The 10,264-nt window shown below is 37.6% G+C and overlaps 1 pseudogene; it reads left to right on the top strand.

Annotated features, from left to right (window-relative positions):
* Positions 1-1,822: 1,822 nt before the first annotated feature.
* LOC110338485 lies at positions 1,823-8,529 on the top strand (annotated as a pseudogene).
* The last annotated feature ends 1,735 nt before the right edge of the window (positions 8,530-10,264 follow it).

Raw genomic sequence — 10,264 nt, forward strand, 5'->3', positions numbered from 1 at the left:
AAAAAAAAAAAAAAAGAAAGAAAACCACTCTGTCCATGGACCCACTAACTTGTTATTTTGGGTTGTTGTGTTTGCTGTGTTTTAGACCTGGACCCACTGTGTTGCTCTGTCTGGCTTGGATTAAAGGTGTACACAAGGAAAACTATTCAAGAAGTTCTTTTGAATTTTGTAGCCAGTTCACAACCACTGGTCTGACCATGATCATGTCCCAGAAAAATAGGCAATTTTAGGATCATGCTGGGGAGGCTTTGTGCAGAGACTGGATGTTACAGAATTACGGCAGTCTGGTTTGTGTGGGTGAGAACGGTTTGCTTCCAACCTCCCTTGCTTCTCCTCAGGAAGAGGCAAGTTACTCTGCAATCGAGTTTTTGAGAGTATAAGTCTTCCATCCTTTTTAGTCCATAATAAATTCAGAACCTCACTAGTGTATAGTATTCTCATCCCAATCATTCAGTTCCATTTGTGCCCCACTTACTTACTTATTGGTTATTTTATCATTTTCTTATTTTTAATTTTTTGATCGGTTCTGTGTTTTAATCCATTGTATTGTAGATAACCAGTGAATGTATGTATGATATATTCTGTCTCTTCATACTTTTATTTATTATTATTTCCCCAGATGCTTTTAATTGTACACAGTACTCTTTGTCAGTACTACTCTTGTACCAAGTGTTGCCCCTTTCTGTTAGTCTGCAGGATTCCCTGTTTCAGTTCATACATGAAGGTCTGTGATTCCTTGTGTGGTTAGGAGAAACTTGGACCCAGGTTCATGTTTTTATATGTAGATAGATAATTTCCCCAATTCTACTGTTTGAAGACATTGACATGGAAAGGAATTTCAGAGATGGCTCAGTGGTTAAGAGCACTGACTGCTCTTCCAGAGGTTCTGAGCTCAATTCCCAGCAACCACATGGTGGCTCACAACCATCTGTAATGGGATCTGATGTCCTCTTCTGGTCTGTCTGAAGATAGCTACAGTGCACTCATATAAATAAAATACATAAATAAATATTTTTAAAAGAATGTAAAAAATAATATTTCATACTGCAAATACACTTTTACATTTCTAAGTTGGAAGGCTTTTATGTTGTTTCCATTTTGTACTTATTATGAATATAGTGGCAAAGTATAACGTTGAACACATATCTGTGGAGTAGGGTGTTGAGTCCTTTGAGCATATACTGAGAAGAGGAAGGACTGTGTCATGTGCTAAATTTATTTAACTTGAGGATTTGTTTATTTAATTGAGTTTTCTCCATATTGATTTCAAGAATAGCTACTTTTTTTGTTCATAGCATTTATATTCCCAATGATTTTCTTTTTGTTATTGCAGGTTGGATTGTTCGTAGTATTCTTCTTTCTTTATTGTGAATGAGGATGGTTCTCTGTCTTGAGCATGGATGATTACTTCCCAGTTTCCTGTATTTATCTCTTTTTCACATTAGTTGTATTGTTTCCTATGTTCTCATAAATAATCTCTCTAATTCTCCTGTGTTTGTTTTGTCTCTAATTTATTATATGTTATGCTGCTTTATTAATATGAATTGATGAACTTCATCAATTTCAAGAGAATATTTTTTTGAGTGCAACAATATGGTTGATGGTGATTTTTCTCTCCAAGTTTTAAATGTCTTTCCATGCTCTCCTGGCTTTGGGATCATTGACCAGACACCAGGTAGTATTCTGTTGCTTGGGCCTTTTTATGTGATCTCATGTTGTTTGTTTGGTTTTTTTTTTAACAACTTTCAGTATTAATTTTACTTTTCCTTTTTGACCCCTTGTTACTAAAGGGCCCCTAGCTGACTATTCATTCTTCTTCAAAGAGAAAATCCAAGAAGAGACACAGAAAGAAATGGCTGATTCTCCAGTAAATATGTCCCAGGTCAGTAGTCATATCCAGTCTATTTCTAAAAGTATTGTAGTTGAATATATTACAAGCCTTTAATTTTCTGCTTCTGAAAATTTTTATAATTTTATTTTAAGATTGTTGCAAACAGACCAACACAATCACAAACTGTGACTCACCAGATCCTGAACAAGAAGGATCTGGAGCCTCAGATGTGATTTTATGTTTTCACAATCAAATATATCTTTATGAATTGATCCACCACCCAAAACCAATAACCCTGTAACAGTGTTAGAAGAAGAAAAACAATTAGCTTTATATCCTTTTTCATAACTGGTGCCATTACACTCATGGCAGGCATATGTTGCTTACGTGTGCCATGAAACTAATGTTGTTGAGTATAGACCGAGGTTGCAGTCTACTTGTATTTCTTTTTGGTGTTTTATATCATGATGGTGGTGATATGTCCATGTGTTTGTTGGCGCCTCATATCTGTTTGTCTCAGAAGAATCACTCACTTGATTAGGAAGCTCACTGGTAACTTTCCATAGTAGAGACATCAGTATTTTATTTTTTGTCCCCCACATCATCACGCTATGAAGAACACTTAGACTTGGACTCATTATGTAGAATTATATGGAATGCATCACTAAAAATGTCTTGTGGATATTCAATGATAAATGTACATAAGCTGTTATATTTGCTGCAAAGAGACTGTCCCTCCTGATGGCCTCATTCTATTTACTTTCTGTTTGTGTGCCAGTTCTCTGTGCCTACTCTGCAGCTGCAGTGTTCTAAAGTTATTTGTCTAAGGTGGCTCTTGTATATTCTTAGGAAGAATTAGATTACATTAAATGTAGCTGATGTTTTCCCATTTCCTGTGGTAGACCAAATATCCTTATAAAATTAATTGAGCAGACTACTTAATTTGTATGTTATGGTTAAAAATTTTAGTATGTAGTGTTACTACAATCTTTGCTACTATAGCATAAAACCATAAATCTTTGCCTAAAAGTCAATCATAAGTTTTGCCTTCTATACCTACTTCTTCACTATTTAATGGTGTGGCATTGTACCTAGAGTTTAAAACTTATACCTGATACTGTTAGAATAGAGTTATGTAAGACCATGTACAGAAAGGACTATTCAGCATCTGTATTTTAGCATGATCTTTAGACAGAAAATTTAAGAACACATGTCCTCATCAAGAATTGTCTGAGACATGTATACTGTGATTCTATGGGACATAAAAACAGCATCCGTAATAGATACGTGACTGTGTCCAGACCTTAAATGTGTGTCCTCTTTCATGTGTACTGTTTTTAAAACTGTTGTGTCATCCTGTTTTCACAGAGTTAGAACATTCATTCTAGAATGTAACTATATTGGAATTCATTCTTTTGATGATTTTTTAATTTTATGGACATTTTTGATGATAATTTTCTTCAGTCATCTACACCCCATTTCCTAATGTCTAAGAAATCATTCGACCTTGTAGTACATAGTCAAATTGTAATTTTTTAAGGGTCTGCTGACATTATGGGATGTTTATGTGTACTTCTCCCAGGAGGAGTGGGGATGCCTGAACTCTGCTCAAAGCACTTTTTACATTGATGTTATGTTGGAGAATTACAGCAGCCTGGTGTCTGTTGGTGAGAACATTTTTCTTATACAACTCCTAACTCATTCATTTTAAGTACTGACTTTATAGGTTGAAAACTCTCTATTAAGCTGACAAAGGGGGAAAAAATCAGAAGACTACGCAAAGTTTGGTAGTGAAAAGGAAAATTTCCAAGAGATTCACCTGCCAACTATAGCAAAAGATAGCCAGGGGGTGCCACTACTTTGACCAAGTATGTGGTGGAGAAATAGGACACAAAGAGAAGCATAGTGGTTTGTGTTACATGAAGAAGTACTGAAATTGAAGACTGAAGCACAATGAGGAACAGTCAGATGTGAGAGGCCTGTGCTTCCCTCTGAGGCCAAGTGATGTCCAGCCCATGTTAACACCACCTAGCTCCATGTCTTGATCCTTGGCTCTACTGGTACCATGGTCTGTGTAGATATCTCTGGCCCATGTTACCCAAAAGGCCATGGGGATGGAATATCTGTGGTCTAGGCTGTTGCCTGAGGCCATGTTGATGTCTGAGGGTTACCCTGAGGTGGCTCTGACTCTCAGCAGCCATCACATGGTGGTACAGAGTATGATTTGAACATGGGAGATTGGGCCTATCCCTTCCCCTAGGCAGCTTGGGAAAGCTGGTCCTGATGGCATGGGTGTAGGGGAGCTAGCAGGCAAACCATCTCAGCTTCCACGGAAGACCAGTTCTAGGACTTTAATTTAGCCCACTCTAACATCTACCCCTATCTGTGAACTGATGGATTACATGAAGGTGCCAGTCCTCCTGAACCAAAGCTGCAGGATCTCCATGATTTCTGGTAATAGCAGGATATCCAAGAGGGTCCAGTATTGATGGTCTAACAGAAACCAGAGGCCTGGAATTAGACCAATGACTCATTGCAACCAACATTTGTAAGAGAAGCTGATTGACCAAAAGAGTATACAGCACGACAGACCACAGCTTCCAATGCTATTGTGACAAATATATGATGGAGGAGTGGACTAGAACATGTACGACAGTACTGGTCCAGGAACAATTGTTCCAGGTGTGAGAGAAGGTTGCAGTTGATATGAGACCAGGTTGTTGCCCTGAGGGATGCTCAATTTTTTTTTCCTTAATTTTAATTTTTTTTATTTTCTTTTGAGAGAAGGTTACAAAGGTGGCGGGCAGATATGGAAGGTCCAGGAAATGTGTGGACTTGGGGTGCATGATGGGAAATTTACAAAGAATCAGTAAGGAAATATGTTTTAAACATTTTCATAGTATTTAGGATTTTCCTTTCATTTTTCATTTAGAGTTGTCATATACCCTTGATTTTGATTTGAAGATGCACTCAGAAATTCAGTAGCACATACCGTTACTACCCATATCTTAAAGACCCACAGCCATCATTGCAAATGGCATTGTTTTAATTGTACAATAAACTCTAGGTGTGCAAACTGAAAATTCTCCCAGAATATGCTGGAGAGTCTGACTGGAAATAGTAGTTGGGAATTTCATTCCTAGATTCCTCTCCTTGGTGTTCTTCTCATGTACTGAGCACAGCACTGTCTTAGATATCTCTATTGTTTCTAAACTTTCTAGCATGGGTTATGGGCTAACTCACAAAATAACTGGATTATTATATGCAGAGTAGGCCTGGGTACCTGTATGGTGCAAATGATACTGCTATGGAAGGTGGAGAAAATGTAGTTATGAAAACCAGGGACAGGCAGAGGCAGGTGGATTTCTGAGTTCGAGGCCAGCCTGGTCTACAAAGTGAGTTCCAGGAAAGCCAGGGCTATACAGAGAAACCCTGTCTCGAAAAAACGAAAAGAAAAAGAAAGAAAGAAAGAAAGAAAGAAAGAAAGAAAGAAAGAAAGAAAGAAAGAAAGAAAGAAAGAAAGAAAGAAAACCAGGGAGTACAACTGAATGAGCCGGACAACAGTGAAGGATTCAAGTGAAAGAGAAAACAAGAGCTGAAATTGTCTTTGATGTATTCAATTCTCCTTGAAAAGATTCCTGATCCTTGCACTTACTAGTCTCCTGTCCTCAACATGTGCCCTGCCTGCTGTTAATCTTGGAAGATGTTGTGATGTAGTAAACCTACATTATGGGAGCTTAATACTAGTACAATGTGCCATTTTACTTGCTGACATCAGATTGGAATAATTTTATAAATTATAAGTCTAATGTGAGTTCATGTAATAGGATTATTCTGTAATTTCTTTCCTTGCTTGTATGTCTTCATATTACATTTTTTATTTTCATTCTAGTGAAGGATACACAAACATCCTTCTCTAAAATAATCTTAAAAGCTGGAGTACAGGGTAGGTTTGAGAATAACCATACAAGGAAAGTTAAGAAACACAGCAGTGCATAGATAATGGAGGAAAAGATATAAGCCATAGCTGCCTGTGAAAACCATGCCTCAAATGATACAGAGCCTTGAATGTCTAGCATAATATTTGCTTTGTTCCATTCCTCTTGAAGAATCTAATGCTATTTTTCTAGAAAAAAAAAAAAAACACAAAAACCTTTAATGCTTTTCAGCAAGCCTTCAATCTTGAAAGGAAATGGGTCTCCTGAACAGTAATCTTCAGTGCTATATATTAAGAAGTACAAACACTGTGAGCCTGGGATTGAATTAACATCTTCATCTATTTCTAAGAAGAAAGTATTTAAAAGTAGACACATATACTCTAAATATGATCAGTGTGTGAACTCCATTACAAAGCTAATTAACTACCCTCAATTATTTGTTTCATCTTGTGCCAAGTTAGACATTTTCAATAAAAATGAGATATCGATTAGAAATCACTGACCTTGGGCTGCTGAGATGGCTCAGCGGGTAAGAGCACCCGACTGCTCTTCCAAAGGTGCAGAGTTCAAGTCCCAGCAACCACATGGTGGCTCACAACCATCCTTAACAAGATCTGATTCCCTCTTCTGGGGTGTCTGAAGACAGCTACAGTGTACTTACATATAATAAATAAATAAATCTTAAAAAAAAAAAGAAATCACTGACCTTGAAGACTGGCATGCAGTTTTAGTGAGGATTCATGCAGTTACAGTGATGGGAAATTTCAGCCACTGGGATCTCTATTCTAAATAATTGTAGGCTGAATTATCTTAAAAGAGAACTTAGTCATTTATCATATGTATAATCTGGTAATAAGCCCTATTAATCTGAATTGTACCTATTTTCAGAGAACTATTCCATATGTGATACTGTCCATCAACATGCGAAGACTGAAAAGGCATCAATGTAATGAGTTTGGTGAAATGCTTTATAGTACCTCCAACTGTGTACTTTATAAAAGAAGTGACACTACAGAAACTTCTAATAACTACAGATGCTGTAATGATGGGGTGTCTCTATTGACTCCTCAAACCTAGATAGATATAAAAGCAGCACATCAGCGCAAAATGTCCCAAATCTGAGCACTGTATGAAATCTTTATATTTGAGTTCCAAAATTAGTCAAGATTAAAGACTCTACACTACAAAGAAAGAGCAGAGACAGGAAGAATATAATGATGATTTCAGTTCTATACAGTCTCATGCAACAGTCTATATTGGAGGGAAACCTTTCAGTGTGGGCATTCAGTACTGCCTCAAGCCTCAGTATACATCAGAGAATTCATACTGGAGAGAAACCCTACAAGTGCAATATTTGTAACAAATCCTTTAAGAAGTGCCAAATCTTAAAATGCCACAGACTGGCCTCACTTTGGGTCCCCGATCTGTGGGGAACGGGTCTCTTGGTTGCAGGTGNGCAAGGATTCGGCGGATGAGTGACAGACAGTCCACACGAGAGAGGGTGTAAAACTATGAATGTATTGATTAAAATGAGCATTACATCTTTAATACAGAACAAACAAGAAAATCGGGGCAGGATACATCCGCATTTACAATGACACAAGACAAAGGACAAAAGACTAGGAGGTGGGACCAGGCCGCTTGAGGAGGAAGCCAGGTGCAAGGCTAGTCAATAGTTAAACCCCACTGTCGGGGTCCCCTCGATTATGTTATTCCTTTGGGCCTAGCAGAAAAACCTGTTTTGGGGGTTTCTGCTCTGGCAGATCACATGAATAATGCAATACCACATCCCCCCTATTTCCTAGGTCTTGGTAGATAGTTGCATATGAACATAACGTCCACAGGTATACTGCTCTAAGCTTTGCCCTGGGCTTGGCTCTGTTCTTTGTGATGCTTAATCGGTTTCACCAGTCTTTACTAGAAGTGAGTTAGAATGTTAATGAACAGGTAACCTTCTTGCTGAATTCCGAGCTCCTGGCTTTAAGGAATTATCAGGACTTTGAAACACTGGCTTTAAGGGAATTTCACCTATGGTAAAAGTTTAATCTTTAAAGGCATTAATAATATTGAAAGAGAGCATATATCATACTAGCATGCGGATAGGGTTCGTGTATATAGATTATTGAAAATGCCAGGATTCTAGGAGGCTGAATTTCCTTGGAGATTCTTTTCCTCAGGACTCGTTCCAGGTTTTCAGGCCTGTTGTGAATCACCACTAGAGTGGGCGTGGCATTAAAACACATCAACAACTTCATACTGGAGAAACACTTTACAAATGCACCGAATATACAAAGTGATTTCTTCAGTTGTCAGAGAGTTCATACTGGAGAGAGAGACCTTACATATGTAAGGAATGTGGCAAAACTTTTACTAAGTGCTCAACACTTCAAACACATCAGAAAATACATAATGAGGAGAAACCTTACAAATTTATGGAATGTGATAAATCCTATACCCAGGCTTCAAATCTTCACACATCAGAGAGTACATACTGGTGAGAAACCTTACAGATGTATAGAATGTGACAAATCTTTTACGAAGCACTAAATTCTTAGAGAAAATCAGAAAATTCCTTCTGGGGAGAAACCTTACAAATGTAGGGAATGTGACAAATCTTTTACTCAGGCCTCAAATCTTCAAACACATCAGAGAGTTCATGCTATTGGGAAACCTTACAGATGTATGGGATGTGACAAATCTTTTACTAAACACTCCACCCTTAGAGAACATCAGAACATTCATACTGGGGACAAATCTTAAAATGGAAAGATTGATAGTTCCATTACTACCTTTCAAAACCTGGAAGATATCAGAAAGTTCATATTAGCGGAAAACATACATGATACCCTTTGTAACACAGCACTCACCAGGTACGCCCTGCTTACAAGTGACAACAGTGTAAGTCATAGAAAAATAAGGACAAAAAGCTTGTGAATGCCTATACTGAAGATTTAAATCTTAAAAAATATAAAAGAGTTTATATTAAAGTAAAATTCTGTAAATATAACATCTGGAAAAGCTTTTTATTTCTTTTAATATGTATGAGTGTCTGGCCTGCAAGTATGTCTACATAGTTCATGTATGTCTGGTATAGGTAGAAGCAAAAAGAGTGTATCAGATCCCCCGAAGTTGTCAGTACACACAGTTGTGTAGGTATTTGTATTTTGGGAATTGAACTCCAGTTCTCTGAAAGACCAACAATTTCTCTTTACTACTGAGCCTTCTCTACTATCTCTGGGAAAAGGCATTAAGAAAAACATTAAGCTTATTCAACATCCAACCATTCATAATAATGCCAGGCAAGATGGTACATGCCTTTAGTCACAGCACTCAGAAGACATAGCCAAGAAGATCACTGTGAATATGGGTCTGTCCTGGTCTCCACTGTGTGTTTCAGAACTTCCAGGACTACATAGATTCTGTAGCAACATAAAAACATCACACAATTTGATAAGGATTCTAATTCTGCTCTACAACACAAAGTCCTTGGTTATGCAAGCAGGTTGGATATGACTTTCACTTTTTGGAGTGAGCCTTAACTCAAATCAGACATTGGTTGGCTACTTCCATAATTTCTGTTCCACCATTGCCATGCCATCTGTGGGCAGGACAGATTGTAGGTCACAAGTTTTGTAGCTGGCTGCAGTCATGCCTTAAAGCTCCATTTCATTATTGCATTTCACATACCTTTTAATTATGAGGAAAAATTCAAGATATGCAAACAGAAATTTCTCCCTAAATATAGTGAAGATCTGATCAGGCATAGCATTTGGAAAATCATTCCTTAGATTTCTCTATTCTGTCTTTTCTTCATATACTGAGTACAGTACTGTGTTAGACGCTTCTGTTCTTTCTAAAAATTCTTTCATTAGTCATGGGCTACCTCAGAGAACACATGGATTATTGCATTCAAGTTAGATCTGGTCACCTGTCTGGGGCAAATGAGATTGTCCAGCACACAGAGATGATATAGCCACAACCATGGTGAGCAAATGAATGAGCAGGACACAACAGGCATCCTGCCTGTTGTAACTGTTAGAAGACACTGTACCTTATTGTACCTGAATTATAGTGACTTAATACTAGTATAAAACAAAATTTACTTGACTATGTTGACATAAGATTGGAGGGTTTTTTTTGTTTTTTTTTGTTTGTTTGTTTGTTTTTTTACAAATTATAAGCCTAATATAAGTCCATGGAATAGCATTATTCTGTAATTGCCTTCCTTATATGGAGGATACACAGACACCCTTCTGGTAAATGATCTCAGGAGTCATTGCAGAGAGTTGACTTGAGAATAACTCTATAAGGAAAGTTAAGAAACACAACAGTGTGTGGAGCTCAGACAATGGAGGAAAGAAATAAGCAATAGCTGTCCAGTGCAGACCTGCCTCAAATCATCTAGAACCTCTGATATCTGGCAGAATATTTGCTTTACATCAGTAACTTAAGGAATCTAGTGGCTCTCTCTCTCTCTTCTCTCTCTCTCTCTCTC

The sequence above is a fragment of the Mus pahari genome, chromosome 21, assembly GCF_900095145.1.
Source record: "Mus pahari chromosome 21, PAHARI_EIJ_v1.1, whole genome shotgun sequence".
Classification (NCBI taxonomy): Eukaryota; Metazoa; Chordata; class Mammalia; order Rodentia; family Muridae; genus Mus; species Mus pahari.